Consider the following 15,816-nt stretch of genomic DNA (forward strand, 5'->3'; position numbering starts at 1 on the left):
CTGAATCTTCTGTTTTCACTCCTGTCTGGCTTAGATACATTTGTAATTGCCACATGAAGATGGATAGAGGCAACAAGCAATTACAATTATTATCTTAAGTAGTAGAAATGGTACTGGATGAAACACTGTTATTAGAGAAGATATATGAAGATTTGGTTGATGTAAAACATGGGAATTTGGACTCAGGGACTTACATTTTACTCACAGCATGAAGCAAACCCTTTCTTGTAACTTTACAGTCCCAACAAAAAATAAACAATAATTTGTTTATTATTTGTTGGGACTGTACAGCTATGAGCAAGATTTTCCACTGCGACAGAGTGTGGAAGCACTAGAAATCTCCTGAGGAGGCATCTTCTGCCCAGTCATGAAAAGCCCGAGAGACTTGCCTGGATGAACTTTGATACAGCACTATAAATAATGAGCATGTGTCCGGGAAACAACCCTGGATACTGGGGGTTTTTGCATGTCAGTCATCTCTACCCCACTAAAGAGTTATAGGAGCAGAAGGGCTCATCCAAGCTTTGCTACCATCCCAGAGCTTGTGCTCATATTGTACTTGAACTTTTTAGTTCCACTGTGTACAGTGAAACCCTTGTAAGTTGCTGCTGCAGGAGGTTAAAAGATTTTGCAGTAAATGGACAAAGGAGAGAAGAAACGAGACCAAGCAGTAAGCAGAGAAAGCAAAATCTGGCTTGGGTTAGGTTCTGCCTAGGACTTGAATTTATCCATTACATGACTACAGGAAGATCTCACCATGTGGTTTTTCCCCTACTCCTGCTGGATATATCAAATCATAACATGGCTTAGTTCTCTCTTTGGATGCCGTGTCCATGCATTGCAATGCAAATGGGGGGGACACCTCCCAAAACTTAGGACCCTGCTGTTTACATTTGTCTGCACCACTTTGCATTTCTACCTTCAGATCCAGAGCTCTATAGGAAATGAATTTGGGTAAAAAGGAATTATAGGAGAAAAAGCAAAGTATAAGAAAAATGGGCAATCAGGTCTTTCGGGTCTCTGTATAGATCTGAAAGTAAAGAGATCCTCCCCTACCTGAAATACAAACAGCTTCTGAAGGGCTCTGAAGAACCAAGGCAAGGCTTCCAAATCAGAAATTCGCCAAACATGATGTTTGCTGTCCCCCTTTCCAAGAGAAACAATGTTTTCTGGTTCTCCCTGACTACAGCTCTAGAGGAATTTGTAAGTTTCCAGACAAGTTTGGAAAGGAAATGCTGTGGTCTGTGCTAGGCTATGTTAATCCAGGGCAGATTCAGGCTGCCTGTTATGGCTTTGCCCATACTGTGTGCTGCTGCTGAATGGGCCAGCTTAGACATAAGCATCACAGAAATGCATACAGGTAGACAAGATCTGTATGAAACCCTTGAAGTGGGACTTTAAACTTTACTGTGGTAAGTCATAAAGCCACTTAGAACAGCACCACATAGCTGCCTATAGAGTCCCTGGATGTTTTTCCTGGATGATTGCACAAACTGCAGCTCCTCAGGACCCATTGTGTCCCCCAGCTGGGGGAGGGGGGAATTCCCCAGAATCCAGCTCCAGAATTGGTGGCTCTTTCAAGTTCTCCAGACAATGCATTCACATTGCTGTGAATCCACAATCACATTGCGTTCCAGAAAGAGCAGCTGGACCCAGCAGTAACTACACTCAGTAGTATTAGTAATAGCAAATGGCTGTAATTGAGATACAATTTTTTGTCTATAGTGTACTAAAATACTGGAAAATAGTTTAAAATCGAGAAGTATATCCCACTAGCATTACCAACAACAACATGAAACTGTTTTCTGTCTCAAAAAGTGGGTCCCATATTTTGCTTGTATTTGCTTAGCACCTGTCACTGTAAAATCCTGGTCCATAACACACAAAGCACCAGTAACAAGCAGAAATTTCTTCTTGCACTTCCCTGCTGCATTCTCTTATTGCAATGTGATCTGAGAGGACAGGGATTTCTTTGACCATTTTAGTTAGAAAGCATGTGTGATAGGCATCCACATTCAACACTATCAATTTTTTTTGCATTGAATATTTTATTATCAATACCTATTAAGTAAAGCAGAGGTGCTCATGAAAGTGTGCAAGCAAAGAAAAATTCCTTGCATGTCAGTAAAACGGAAGCATGAACTACTTTGATGGCAAGACACTCTTAGTGGCTTAGTTCAGCTGATACCCTTCCCTAAGGCCAACTGTAAATTTATTCAGGACTGGAGAAAGCTACTATTTATACTATGTGTACAAGCATTACTGGGGAAGGGAGGTAATACTTAAGCTTTTGCTAATATAACATATGTTTTATAAATCTGAAACCCATTAAAGTGGGTATTGCTGTGGAAAAATAGAACAGGATGAAGATAATTACTAAAAACACTCATTATAGTAATCAAGAGTAATAAAGGTCATGCAAATGAACAACATTCAGAGAACAGGATATGAGACACTGACTTCTCTGGACGAAGGGCAGGGAAAGAGATGGGAGAAAATGTTAAAGGGGAGTGCAAAGGAAGGAAATGTGAGACAGAGCGAAAAGACAGCAAGTCTGTGTCATTTACGTCACAACTGCCTTAAACAAGAGCAGCCAGGAAGATGCTTCAGAATTTTTCCATTTCAGTAGCACTGAAATTATTTATGTATGAAAATTGTAGAGAACTATAGTAATTTCATTTTAGAGTAAAGCACAGATGTTTGAATTCAAACACATAGAACTTGATCATGAGCAAGATGGCAAAAAGGGAAACTGATGGGAACAAAATGAATTGAAGAGATCTGACTTTGTTACTACAAATTCCTCTGAATGGATATGAACATTATAGCTCTCAGTCCTTCAAGGGACCTTGCATCAGTCTGGCTATAAATTAAGGTACTGAGCAGTAAGAGGGACCTTTCTTCAAACGCTCCAACAAAACATTACTTGATCTTTCCCTTAGGCTCAAGAAGAATACTTTTCCACTCCTTCCAATCAAGCCTGAAGGTCCCCCTCCTCCTGCAGCTCTTCAACAGTTTCTGATCAGCAGAGCAAAAGAGAAACTCAGTACAGTGCTGAACCCAGCGTACTGAGATTCTTCTCATCCCGTGTGCTGCTGCATCCAACTGGAAATTTCCAGAGAGGCCAGGGGAGGCATCTGCCTAGAAACCTCCAACAGGAGTAGATACATGTTTTGATAAATCCTGAAAACAATATTCACTACATTCATATGTAGCAATGATTTGCTGCTGGCATATGTATTAAAGAAACTTCCTTGAAGCTTTCTTCACAAAATTATTTTTCCTTCCCTGAGCTGCAAAAGCAAAATGAGAGGTGTGTGAGCAAAGTCATGACTTAACAGGCATTTTCTAAAGCAAGAAATCCCAAACATGATTTTTATTTCACTTACTCAACTCAGCTCAGCCTCAAGAAAATAAAAAGCATTAAGTTTTCTAGCTAAAATTTTTTTAGCAGATATTTCTTCAGGCTGACTTCTATACTGTAAGTAGGGCTTAAATAACAATTGTTTTCTTTAATATTACACTCCAAAGATTTGATTGATTGATGCAGCCTTTCTCTTGGTGAAGTAAAAAGTGAAGGAAATCAGTGTCATCCTTTACAAAGAGCAAAGGCTGTCACACCAACTGCTTTTGTTCAAAGTAGAGCTGCAGGCATTGAAATTACATGCTGGAGTTAGGCTAAGACTGTGTGTAGGAGTTATCATGATGTTCTAATAATCCCTCAGTGTAAAAACACATCCTGGGGAACTACTGACTGAAAAATAGAGTGAATATGCACATGCACAAAGCCAGCTGTATCTTTACTGCCTTCGATGTGAGAACTAAAAATCTCAGATAGAGGTAAGGTAAATTCCTGTTGTTTTTCCTGTGGAAATGCCAATTTCTCTAATCTCTGTGAACCCTGAAAATTGTTTGTAGGTTATTCTGCATACTAATGCTTACCTCACTGCTTATAACATGTTCCTTTATTCTGCTAACTCAACAGATTTGTGGGGAAAACCTTATGAAAAAACCCAAAAGTAAAGAATTTGGCTCTGAATACAGTTCAGCTCTGAATCAGTTACTGAAGCTATTACTGTGCAGTAAATTAGTCACGTATATTTTAAAGATGTAATATTTCTCCTGAATTCTAGTTTACCTAACCATAAATACACATTAAAATAAACTGATAAAACAGCTACAGAATTTTCATGTTCCAATGCTCTGCTTCAATTGAGTCTTGAGATATACTATTCCCCTTAAAACACACAGAGTTAGTAATTTGTTAGCATTGTTTTCCACCACAGGAAACATCTGATTTGCTGTAATTAGGCAAGGCAGCAATACATGGCATCACTCAGCAAACTGAACAGCAATCGACTTTCGTGACTGTTTGCCAATCTTCAAGCATTAATAGGAAGCCAACATCATTTCTTTTGACGTAATCTCTGTACAGTAAATAGGGCACTTGTGCAAATTTGATGGGCTTCATTAAAGCTTGTGGAGCAAGAAAAAAAAGGAAAAGATGGTGCAGTGTAATGGAGTGTAGCCTTGGGACATTCTATTCTGTGATAGTAGAGAGTTGCCAGGGGAAACTGCAAGATGCAGATGCCAAACATGTTTTGTAAGGGAAGAAACACTGATAGTGGAATGGTGTCCTTTCTTGCTCCCTTTTTTGTGTGTGACTGCAGAGCTCATATCAAATGCTCACATTACAACTTCTGTACTGTTATGTGTTGAAAGACTTTCCATTTTTAACTTGTGGTAAATGAATGCTTAGCAGAAGTTTGTTAGTACCGAGCAAGTACTTGGTTTGCCCAACAGCACCTTAATTTTGAACTGCAATGGACTCAACTTCATGGGTACCATGATTCACACTTGGCAGACCATAGACCAAGGAAGAAGAGGCGTACAGACAACCAACTTTCCTTCCTGCTGATTTTTTTGTTTGGTTTTGTTTTTCTTTTTTTTTTTTTCCCCACTATCTGATAAGATTAGCTAATTTTGTCTAAAAAATGCAATCAAATATCTGAGATGGACTTGCAAATTAATATATACCGTAAACTCCATTTTTTTTTACTATATACACTACACTGAAGGTAAGATTTTCAATTGAACTAGAAACAGATTTTTTTTCACTGTCATTTGTAGATAAGCCAGGTATCTTTATTAACAAAAGTACATATCACACATAAGGAATACAACTTCAAGTAGCTCAATCAACAAACCAGAAAACCATTAATTTTCATTCTGTTGCTTCCTTTTGATGTATATGATTTGATTTAATAACTGCGCCTGTGCAAAACCAATTCCTCCCTTGCACAGGTGAGCAAAGCAGAGAGCACAGGGTGGTCTTTTCATAAACCTTATACATCTGACAGCCATCGTGACAGTTATTGATATATCAGAGACAGAAACCTGCTTTCTGTGGACATCCCAACTAGTCATTTGCAGTGAAGTATGAAGGCCACAGCTGAGAATTTAAATAATATTTTTTTCTAATGTCACAGCAGAAAGCTTGTTGCCTTTGCTATAACACTCTCTCTGAACAGAGTAACATACATATCACTCACCAGGCAGCGCATACTGGCATTGCTTAAGTTCTGGACAATAGTTAAAATGCATAACTAAATCTCAAAATGCAAACTCTCAGTAAACTGAAAAAAGCTCTGGAGTGAAAAAATGCCACCCACCTCAAGGCAAAGTGAATAAATCCTTCGTTTATATCTAATGCACCAGCTGCCCCAACATACAGCAGTCACCCCTGGATCACCACTAGAGCATTTTATACAAGTGTTTTTAATTTAGAATTGCATTTGTGAATATCCCCACAGCACCAGAAGAATCCTGCCTTGTAATTAGCAACTCTGAATGTAGCTTGTAGAATACAGCTGCAAAACTTGTGATTTTATCCTGTCTCTAAGGAAAATCATGAGGAAAAATTTCCTTTCCTTATCTCACAGACTAAGTCTCCTAGTAAGCCTGCAATTCATCAGGTTATGGCTCACAAATATGAGACGTTCTTATGTAGAAATTAGATTTATCAGATGCTGAACCAAGCTGATCTTTACAATGAGAACTACTTAAACCATTTTGATTAAATCAGCAAAGCTCCTATGAAAACAACTAGAACATTTGAGAGAGAGCTACACAAGGATGGATTCCTAAGTCAAAAGCATCAGCAACTCTGTTATAGAAAGAAAGCCATTTCTACTAGGAAGTCACCGATAGTTTATAGATAATACCTAAATTTGAGATGCTCTGCAGTGTTTTGACTGCCATACTTCTGTTTTAGATCCCTGTTTTTATATGTGTCTATTCTCTTTTCCCCAATACATGTTTTATCTAGCTTTTATATGCTGCTTTTATTCAGTGCCATTCAGAGGTGTTTATATATGAACCCCATCTCTCTTATTGCCCTTGTGATTTACAGAGTAAGAGGTACAGCACTCCAGTGATTTATCTGAGACAGTGGACAAGGTGAGACATACAGATGTGTGCTCTATTCAGGAAATTGTGTTGGTAGCCACACACAGGCACAAAGTGAAACATTTCACAGACAATTACTGAAATCAGAAATCCATCTCTGTATGAAATACTGCAGCAAAACACAAAAAAGTGAAAATTAAAACCACCATCCCCCCAAAACATCTGAACATGAGGTTTATTCCAAATTACAGTATAAATGCTGTATAAGTTGGAATCTGTGGAGAGACTGGGGAAAAATTACTTCAAGTGAAATAAAAGAAAATTTATCAATTTTCAACAATTTCACCAATAGTACCAGTGAACAAATAGGAATTCAAACTCCTTTCAGTGTGTGAAGTATCATATATTGTTCAAAGCACTCCAATTTACTCAACTATTCTGAGATCACATTTTATCTCTTGGGCTGGAGTTAAGAGCCAGTTCTAGACCATCTGATGAAACTGAGTAAGCACAAATCTTTGAGGGGCTTTCAACAAACTGGGATTGGAAATAGATGGTGTCTAAGGTCCCTTCTAACCCAAACCACTCTATGATTGTCTTTTTATGTTGCATTACTCACAGGCTTTCAGCCTTTAACTGAAATGAAAACTAATTCTACGCTCATAATAAGAAAATAATTCAGACTAATTCTTAAACAATTATTACAGGTCTCAAAGTTATGGCTCAAAATCCCTGTCTTCCCTATATAAACTACATGGGTTACAATTAAGTTTGGACAGAAAATTAAATTTAGTGGTTATCTGTAGTAATTTTCCAATTTAGATATGGAATAGATAGTTAAGCATATAAGATTGTCTATCATCTGGAGTCTTTAAATAGGTATTAGATGTGTTTTCTCAATGAATTACTATAGGTCAGAGGGAAATGATGGACAAGTGCTACTTAAACCTACATTGTCCTGATGGGCAGCTCTTCTTAGTAAGTCATGACCAGAGTGCCAAAAGGTAACTCTGTGATTGATAAACCACCTTTACATTCTACATGCAAAGGTTTGATATTGAGGCCCCAGGTGAGCAGTAGGCTGTACTTTGAGCAAGCCAAACACAGTCAACTCTGTTGAGGGCAGCCATCACAGCTTCTGCTGATAGCAGGGCTCTTCCCCCTTCTTTTCCCTGTTAAATTCCCAGATATAATTTAGGAAGAAAATATTTATTTTCTTCTTTACAGTTAAAAGTTAAACATCTCTAGTGAGGTGCTGTTCTGAAAAAAGAGAAGTCTCTCTATCTATGGAGAACTCCAAAAAGTGAGAAACTGCATTTATACATTATGTTTGTTTTGAAGTGACATAGCATTGGCCTTCACTATTGCAAGGTTAGTATTTCCTACCTCTGCATTATTTAAAGATTCTTTATGTGGGACTTAAAACTGGGAGAACATTAGTGATGTTCCTTTTCCCAAACTTAAATGCCTCCAAGTCCTACAGATATGCTGGCAATATTGCAGACCGTATTTCATTGTATGCATATACACATACTCTGTGCAACAGATTACAATTCTGGAGAGAGAAAAATTGGTGTTTTTTCTTACACACAGGAATGATTAAAGTATAACTCATTTGGTAATACTGATGACCTCAACTATGGATGGCCCATCCTCATTCTCTGGGGAAGTACCAATGGAAACATTCTAGGGAAGAGGAACTAGCTCAGCTTTGTTCTTAAAAACCAAAAACCAAAACAAAGTAACAACCAAGAAGAGGAAGTTATCTGACAGATTTTTGATAATGAGAGTTGTTAGTGGCCTCATACTTGTATCCAGCCATGCTGTGACACAAGATGCATCCTGCCTGGCCATTGGTTAGGAGAGTATTTCTAAATAATATTCTGTCTGCACAGAATAAATGACCACAGGCAGTCAGAAATTAAACTCAAGTGCTCTGCCTTATAAATTAAGGGTTTTTTTCCCACCAGGCATTATTTTCTGTGACTGAAATATCAAGAGACATATAATTGCTCTTTGCACCATCAGAATTAATTTCTAAAATGTTTCCAGTGTTTTGTAATGGCCACATGACCGGGAAAAAAATTCCTCTTGTTGATAATGCATGAAACTGTTAGCAGGTATAAAAGTGATGCTTAAATAGTGTGTGTCAATAGATTTCTAAGTAGCTTTACAAGCATATTTTTTGTAGAAGAGACTGCATACCTGTATAATTTTGGAAGCAGCTGTATCATAGTCAGCTGAGAGATGATTAAAAGAAAAATCAGTTTGAAAACCAGCTTGTAAAACAGAACTCAAAAAATACCCCACAACTTTTTATAACACTTCCTAAAGTACTCAAAGAAAATAGTCATTGAAACAAAAAACTTCAGTACATTTTAGCTTTTTTCATTATAGAGGAGCTTGAGTGTCCCTTCATGCTGCACAGTTTTTATATGGCAGGCACACTAGATTATCTGATGCAAACTGAAAACTCATTAAAGGAGATTTCAGAACAAACTGTTAATGTTTGTTTTACCAAATCACAAGATCCAGGTGGTGATGTGTAGCTCCTGCTTAGAGCTGCTTGGTGCACAAAGAGTGGAAGGTAATCAGCAAGGCAACTATATAATGAAGTGATTTCAGGGTTGGCTTGGGGTGAAGGGTTTGCAAGCTTGTAAATTTGAGGTTTGGGCACATTGGTAGATATTAGTTAAAAGTTGTGAGCAACTTGGTACTAGAAGGAATATGATACATGTGGTACGAGGTATTGGGGTTTGTTTCTTTAGCAAAATGGTTTTAACTGGGCAAGAGGTATATTATTGCTCAAGTGATGGAGAATTTTGTGTCCTAATTTAGATGGATGGCCCTTTGGCCTAATCTAGAACAGCTGTTTCTGATAAAAAAATTTTCCATATACTTGCTATTTTCATTTTAAATGACACAAAATATATCATCAATTAAGCCTGAATTTCTTGCCCATATATTTTAGTATTTTGTCACATATCTGGGAAATCACAAACTTGTAATTCTGACTTTAACCTAGGTGATTTGTATGCTAATTAACTAAATTGAACATATATAGATTACTTAGCACAAAGTCTGAGAAACCTCTGGTCTAGTCAGAATATAAAATTCTATATAGAAGTGCACACACAAGGAATTGTTGAACTGCTTTATTTGTCTTAATGCATATTTAAATTATATTAATCTGCTAATCTGCTATAAACAGTCTTTAAAACAAAATTTCCATAGGCTGATTTTTATATTGTGCTTTTGTGTAGCATAATTTGCAACTTGTGCATCCTGAAGTTATTACTTATCTTGCTTAATTCCTTTGTTTGAATCTTTCTATTCAGATATCAACACTCCAGACGTGTAATCTCATAGGAGAAATAATAAGGCTACTTTCTGGCTGCATAATACCATTTCTCCCCTTAAACCTTCTCCCTGTACTGCCATTATATTAAAATGTTAGACACAGTTATTTCTCTGACGAAAGCCAGATTCTACCATTACTTCTTCTTTTAATAACTGTGTGAGTTCCAGAAACTTTTGGTCACCAAGTGCTTGATAACCAACCCCTTATCAGTCAAAAAGCCTGCCTTATTCTTCTTATACCCTTTACAGTCAAAATACTTTTCCCATTATTTAGTACTGTAAACAAATTAATGACAAAAGGTATAATATTGTGACAATACATATTTTGTTAGTCGCTGTTTTGAAAGATATTCTGGTAGCTCTAATATGATGTTCCATGCCATGTATATCACTTCAGACACAGATTCAGGTTTAAACAAAATTTATTTCCTCTATGTTTATATTTTAAAAAATATGTTCACTGAAGAATTAACTATTTATTCTAAACTGATGGCCTAATCATACTTACTTTTGACAACAAACTGTCAGTAAAAGTACAGTACTACTCTATTTTTGAAGCATTTTTAATCTGCTTTCTATTACTATCACATGTATTCTCACAAATATTTCAGAATAACTAACTAGAATAACTAGTTTAAAGCATCACATCTTCAACATGAAGTTTTTTTTTTTTTACCTTTTTATGGGTCAGTCTCACAGGTAAGGTTTTGCAATATAAACAGCAAGTGTGTCCCAGTACTTGTTTTACATTCTTGTTCAGTCTGACAAGTACATTATTGATAGTGTCAGTAGTGTTAAGTCTTTCTGATAGAGAAACAAACTGATTTCTGAATTGCTGAAAATTACCCTTGGTTACTTCAGAGCAGAACCAGTAAAATTAATACAAGCTTGTAACTTGAGTTATAAGCATTATTATAAGTTATAAGCATTGAGTTATAAGCATTCCTCCATTGCTTGTCTACCAGATGAAGTCTTGATATAACTTGACTGGGCATCAGAGCTCTGTGTTGGCTCTGTTTTGCTTTCTGGAGGAAAGGTAAAGGTCTAGTTTGTATCTCTCAGGTTTTCAAATTAAATACTTCCAGTGTGACCCCAGTGTATGCAACATAACTAGTTTTTGAATTCACAGAGAGATTAAAAAAGAAACCATAGTTTGAGGCATGAACAGCCCCATTCATTTCAAGACTGTTACCTCATGTAAATAGTATTTTAAAATATCAGCATTCTTAAATATTTTGTTACAGAAAGCATCTAAAAACAGATGGGAATTACAACAGGAAGATTCATGCAATTTGCTCTGAGAACTGCACTTTTGAGAGAAGCCTTTAACAATACACAGTAAAAGAGGATTTTTTTCATTTTTACTCATTTTTTTTAAGTTTTTCTAAAGAAGCCAGATGTAACTTTTGAATGTGCTCTTGTCAAAGACGGAGTTAAAGCAAGAGTCTGTTTTAGCTAAATGGTAAGGGAGATTCAGACCACTGGAATCAACTGCACATATAGGAAAAAGGAAATACATAATGTGCTACATAAAGTTACTGCAACTGCCAAGCATTAATACCAGAACAATTTTATTGCTTAACAAATACAGACTTATTACAAAGCCTTGCAAAGCCTTGTTTAGAGCAGATATGATTTACCTTTGGCTTCATCACCATCACTGGCTCAATAACTGCATTTGCTATATTCTGTGCTGTGTGTAATGCATTAATCTTTTTGGATATTTTGCTATGTAAATCAATCTCATGGTGGAATACTGAATCAACTGTGCAGTTGCCCGTGCACACAGACATCTTAAAACCCATGTTACTTTTACATTTCCTGATATATATTGGGATTTCTGTTACTTCTAAAAGGCAGTTGCAGAATTTTCCTTATACTGAGAAAGGATGATGTGCAAATATTTCAAAACCACATTTTGTTCTTATCTAGCTTGTACTTCTTAGAATTGACTTCTGGAGTATCTTCTGTTTATGCTGTGGTTTGGGAAAAATATGTCACTTCAGTAGATTGAACTCACTGATGGTAAAGGACCATTATGAGGAAATTTTTTACTTCAGTCCCCTTTCCTTAACTTTCGTTAAAAACATACAACATATTCACTGGCCTGTAATGCTACTGCAGTGAAGGTCACGGGGTCTAAGAGACAAAGCCATTTTCAAATATTTTCATTAGATATATTTAGCTGCCATCTTAAGCAGTAACTGTAGCGTCTCCTTTCTCTGAAACAGGAGAAAACAGGAATGAGCAACATTAGGACTGTAGCAAGCAATTTTGCAGCACATGTTGGGTGCATTAACTAAAATATGGTCATTACTTTTTCACCCATTATGAAGTGCTGCATAATTTTAGACTTATGTTTTGGATATATCTGACATACCTCTGACTGGAAGAGTGCCTATTGTACAGTTATGGACAAATAATCAAAAGCAGAATCTCCAGGCTGCATATCTCTGGTGATTTTGACATGAGGTCCTTTTGCTCTTCAGATTCATGTGTGGTCTTTGAATCAGATATTTTTACTTGCTGTATTAAAAGAACATGGGTTTTCTGACTTCATTTTTATACATCTATTAGTCAGCTTTAATGTATTTAACATGTAAAACCTTAATTTTGTACAATTCTGAATTGTTAGCAGAAAGTTCTATTCAAGTCTTAATGTTCCACAAAAACCTATGTGTACTAACAGCATTAACATTATAAGTAAAACTTAAAAGCTAATTAAAATACATAATTTGACATGTCCAGTTGTCCAGATTCTATTTTTATAAATGTTATACAATTTTACATAAATTAGTATCGTTTATATAAGCCTCTTTGAATTGATTTTTTTATCAGGATTTTCACTTTTCTCCAGGATTTATGTCAATCTGCAAGACCTATTATTGCCTGAATTAATTTTTTTCAGTCTGTTAAATGCTGACTTTGTTTTTCTTCCCACCCTGTTGAGGTTTTGTAGCATTCCAAGACAAGTTCTAGAGCCTCTTTGCTGGTGTCTGCAAGGGCCTCTTGCAACCTGTGACCAGTCTTTCCAATTATTCTCTTCTCTACCAACAGAGACAGATTAAAATTGCCATCAACAGCAGTAATGAAAAAGTTGGACATTTCCATTCCATCAACAGTGAGCTGAGATGTGAAAGGCTCAGACTCCCTTCCTCACTGGTGAAAATAATGCTGTCTTCCTAAAAAACTTATTTTCTTTTACTCTTATTCCATCAATAGCAGCTCCCACAGCACAGGAATGAGTCGCTGCTCCTGTCCCTAAATCTTCATTCTAAAACTGGAAACATAAGATGCTCTGGCTATTCTAGGAAGTGGGAATTGGTCCACACATTCTGAACACTTATTAAGCACTTCAGGGAAGGAAAGACAGAAGCTGATCTTCTTGGAAGTCAGAAAGTACTATGAAAGTGGTATTTTGTCAGTGTAACATTGAAATATTTATCTCTAAGGTAAAACTGGACAAAAAGTGCGTGTCCAGATCACTTTGTTATTTATTGTCTGTCTTCAGACTTCTTTCACAGTGTCATTAATGATAACAGTACTCCAAAGACAAGGAAGAGATTAATCTAGTGATCCACTGCTATGAACTGTTCATCTTAGATAGACCCTTGAGCCACATCTACCAAACTGTCCCTTTTTGAATGGGCTCAGATCCTGGAACATCCTATTAGCTCTGAGGACTGACTGCCAGAGTATGTGTGAATCATGTACTGTGAAGTGATGCTTAAAAAAACAAATAATAAAAATAAATTACTTCAAATATTGGAAAAATATTCTGCAGTTCATTTTCATTACAGCAGTTGTTTATTGTGACTCAGGAAGTACAAATTCTTCTGTAGAAATTTCTGTAATACTTGAATTCTTGCTACTCCCCTCTGTCTATGACTCATTTTTCTTTTCTGCTGAATTTATCTTACTTGACGCTCTACCTTGTATTGAATTAGTTATTAAATTAATGCAATTCTAGCCTCATAACAGTGGCCAAAGAACATGGAGCAAAGATTTCAATGCAATTGAAAATTATAAGAATACATTTCCAAACCTATTAAAAAAGCAGTATGGCAAAAAACTTCAAGTGCTGATTTGCAGTAAAAATAAAAAAGTGATGGGCTACACAATTACCAAGGGCTTGATATGCTACTGTGTTTGCAACACACACCAAACAAAGTGCAACAGTAATGATTAGGAGCGCACATGGAATCACAGAATGCCTGTAAAACTGGTTTATGAAGTTTAAATACTAGGCTTTGTAAATAAAGTCACATTGATGAACTACCAAGAGAGGACATTGTATTGCCATGAAATTCTGATTAGTTTTGGCACAATACCAGATTAAAGGAGCATATAATGGCAAAATCTGTGCTGGGAGGACTGCAGAAGTGAATGTCAGAAGTGCACACATTAGTTTTCTCTTTTCCTCATCTGTGCACTGTGAAATGTAGATTCCCTTTGCTATTTCAATCCTTTTTATGAATTTAAAAGCCAAATCATTTTTAGGGGAGAAGGAAATAAACATATGCCAGTTATTTCAAAAATTACTGGTTTAAGATCTAGTAAGATTGAGGGCTTCACACTGGAGCAGGTCTAGAAGCAAAGCAAAAAAATTATTAATAATGTATTTTGGCTAGTCATGCTGGTATTATTTAGAATCTCATGCTCACATAATCACTCTTCAGACTCACTATTTTTCTGTTTTTGTGAAATCAAACATTTTTATATCATCACTTATTTCAGTTGTCAGGTTAATTTTCATGTATAAGGACCAAATATTACTTGTTCCTCTTTGAGATCTTGCTTAAAGATCTTGCTTTAATCAAAACAGCAAGATTGAGACAAACAGTAAATCAGATGTATTCTGCTTTCTGCTTTTCTTACCAGATCAAGTAGTAAATAAAGTTTACTGCAAGAGGCCACATAATCAAGCTGCAGAGGCTTTCAGCAGATATAAGAAAGGATTAGACAAACTCATGGAAAACAGGTCTATAAACAGTGTCAGGAAGAGGCAAAGTTCTGATGTCTCTAATACAACAACTGGAGTAATGGTGGAGTAGAAGGTGAGTGTGTGACTGAAAGCCACCAGGTTTGGGTGTTCTCCCTAACAACTGCAACTCCAGCGCCATTAGGGCATTAAGATAGAGGGATCAATCTGACTCGGGCAATTTTTATGTTCAAATAAGGGTAATTGAAATGGATAAGAGTCATTAAAACAAGATTAGTACAGAAAATAAGACAAAAGTAAGTTTGGTAAAACAGAAGGTAAACAATTCTTACAATGGACACTCAACCACAATGAATATTACAAGGAAAGATAAATAATATATAGGGAAAGAATAATTAGAAATACATAGATGCAAAGAAGAAAATACAATCATATTTAGAGAAGGAAAAAGCAAAATGCCACAAATAGGAGAGAGAGAAACGTGGAATACAACTGTTAAGAATCATGCCAAACAATGAATGATCATAACCAGAAATAATGTAGAAATAAAGGAGGGCAGTATGACTTCAGATTTATGTGCCACTATTAATCATAGGTGAACAGTTTATCTAGAATTATGAACAGATGAAGTGAAACTGATCTTAATCAAAAATCTCCAGTTAGACTTCATGTGCTAGGTACTGGGGTCAGAGATACAATGAAATGTCTCAATCCAGTGCTCCAATAGATAGAAGTGTTGAGGATCTTATTTTGCAATAACTTTAGTAGTATTAATACTCAGAATTTCTTTAAAATAAACACACATGCAAAGTCAAGAGATCTAATATGTCTGGGCTATTTAAATAGTGCTTCATTTTAAGTGCCTGTATAACTCCACACAGTTTAATTAATTAAGCTGTATTTAAAGTTAATAATACTCAATTAATTTTGCTTTAAATTTTGTTCTGAATATTTCAGTAAGTCGAGTGGTGAGGATTTGCAGAGGAGTTATTATTTATTAACTTAGAAGTTTGTTACAATGAAAGTCCTAATGAGCTAGATACAGATCCAAGTTCTGTAGTCAGTTATACTGCCGTAAATCCAGAACAATTCTACTGATGTCATCG

At 36.2% G+C, this 15,816-nt stretch overlaps 1 long non-coding RNA gene across 1 annotated transcript in view; it reads left to right on the forward strand.

The window, feature by feature from the left end:
• Window positions 1-301: 301 nt before the first annotated feature.
• The window catches only part of LOC110483304 (uncharacterized), a 70,038-nt gene continuing 54,523 nt past the window's right edge, over window positions 302-15,816 (forward strand). Inside the window, exons 1-2 of the long non-coding RNA XR_014953800.1 lie at window positions 302-3,840; window positions 14,650-14,825. This is a non-coding gene — a long non-coding RNA (uncharacterized LOC110483304). The remainder of the gene's footprint in view (window positions 3,841-14,649; window positions 14,826-15,816) is intronic.

This window comes from Lonchura striata, chromosome 3, assembly GCF_050655825.1.
Source record: "Lonchura striata isolate lonStrDom1 chromosome 3, ASM5065582v1, whole genome shotgun sequence".
Classification (NCBI taxonomy): Eukaryota; Metazoa; Chordata; class Aves; order Passeriformes; family Estrildidae; genus Lonchura; species Lonchura striata.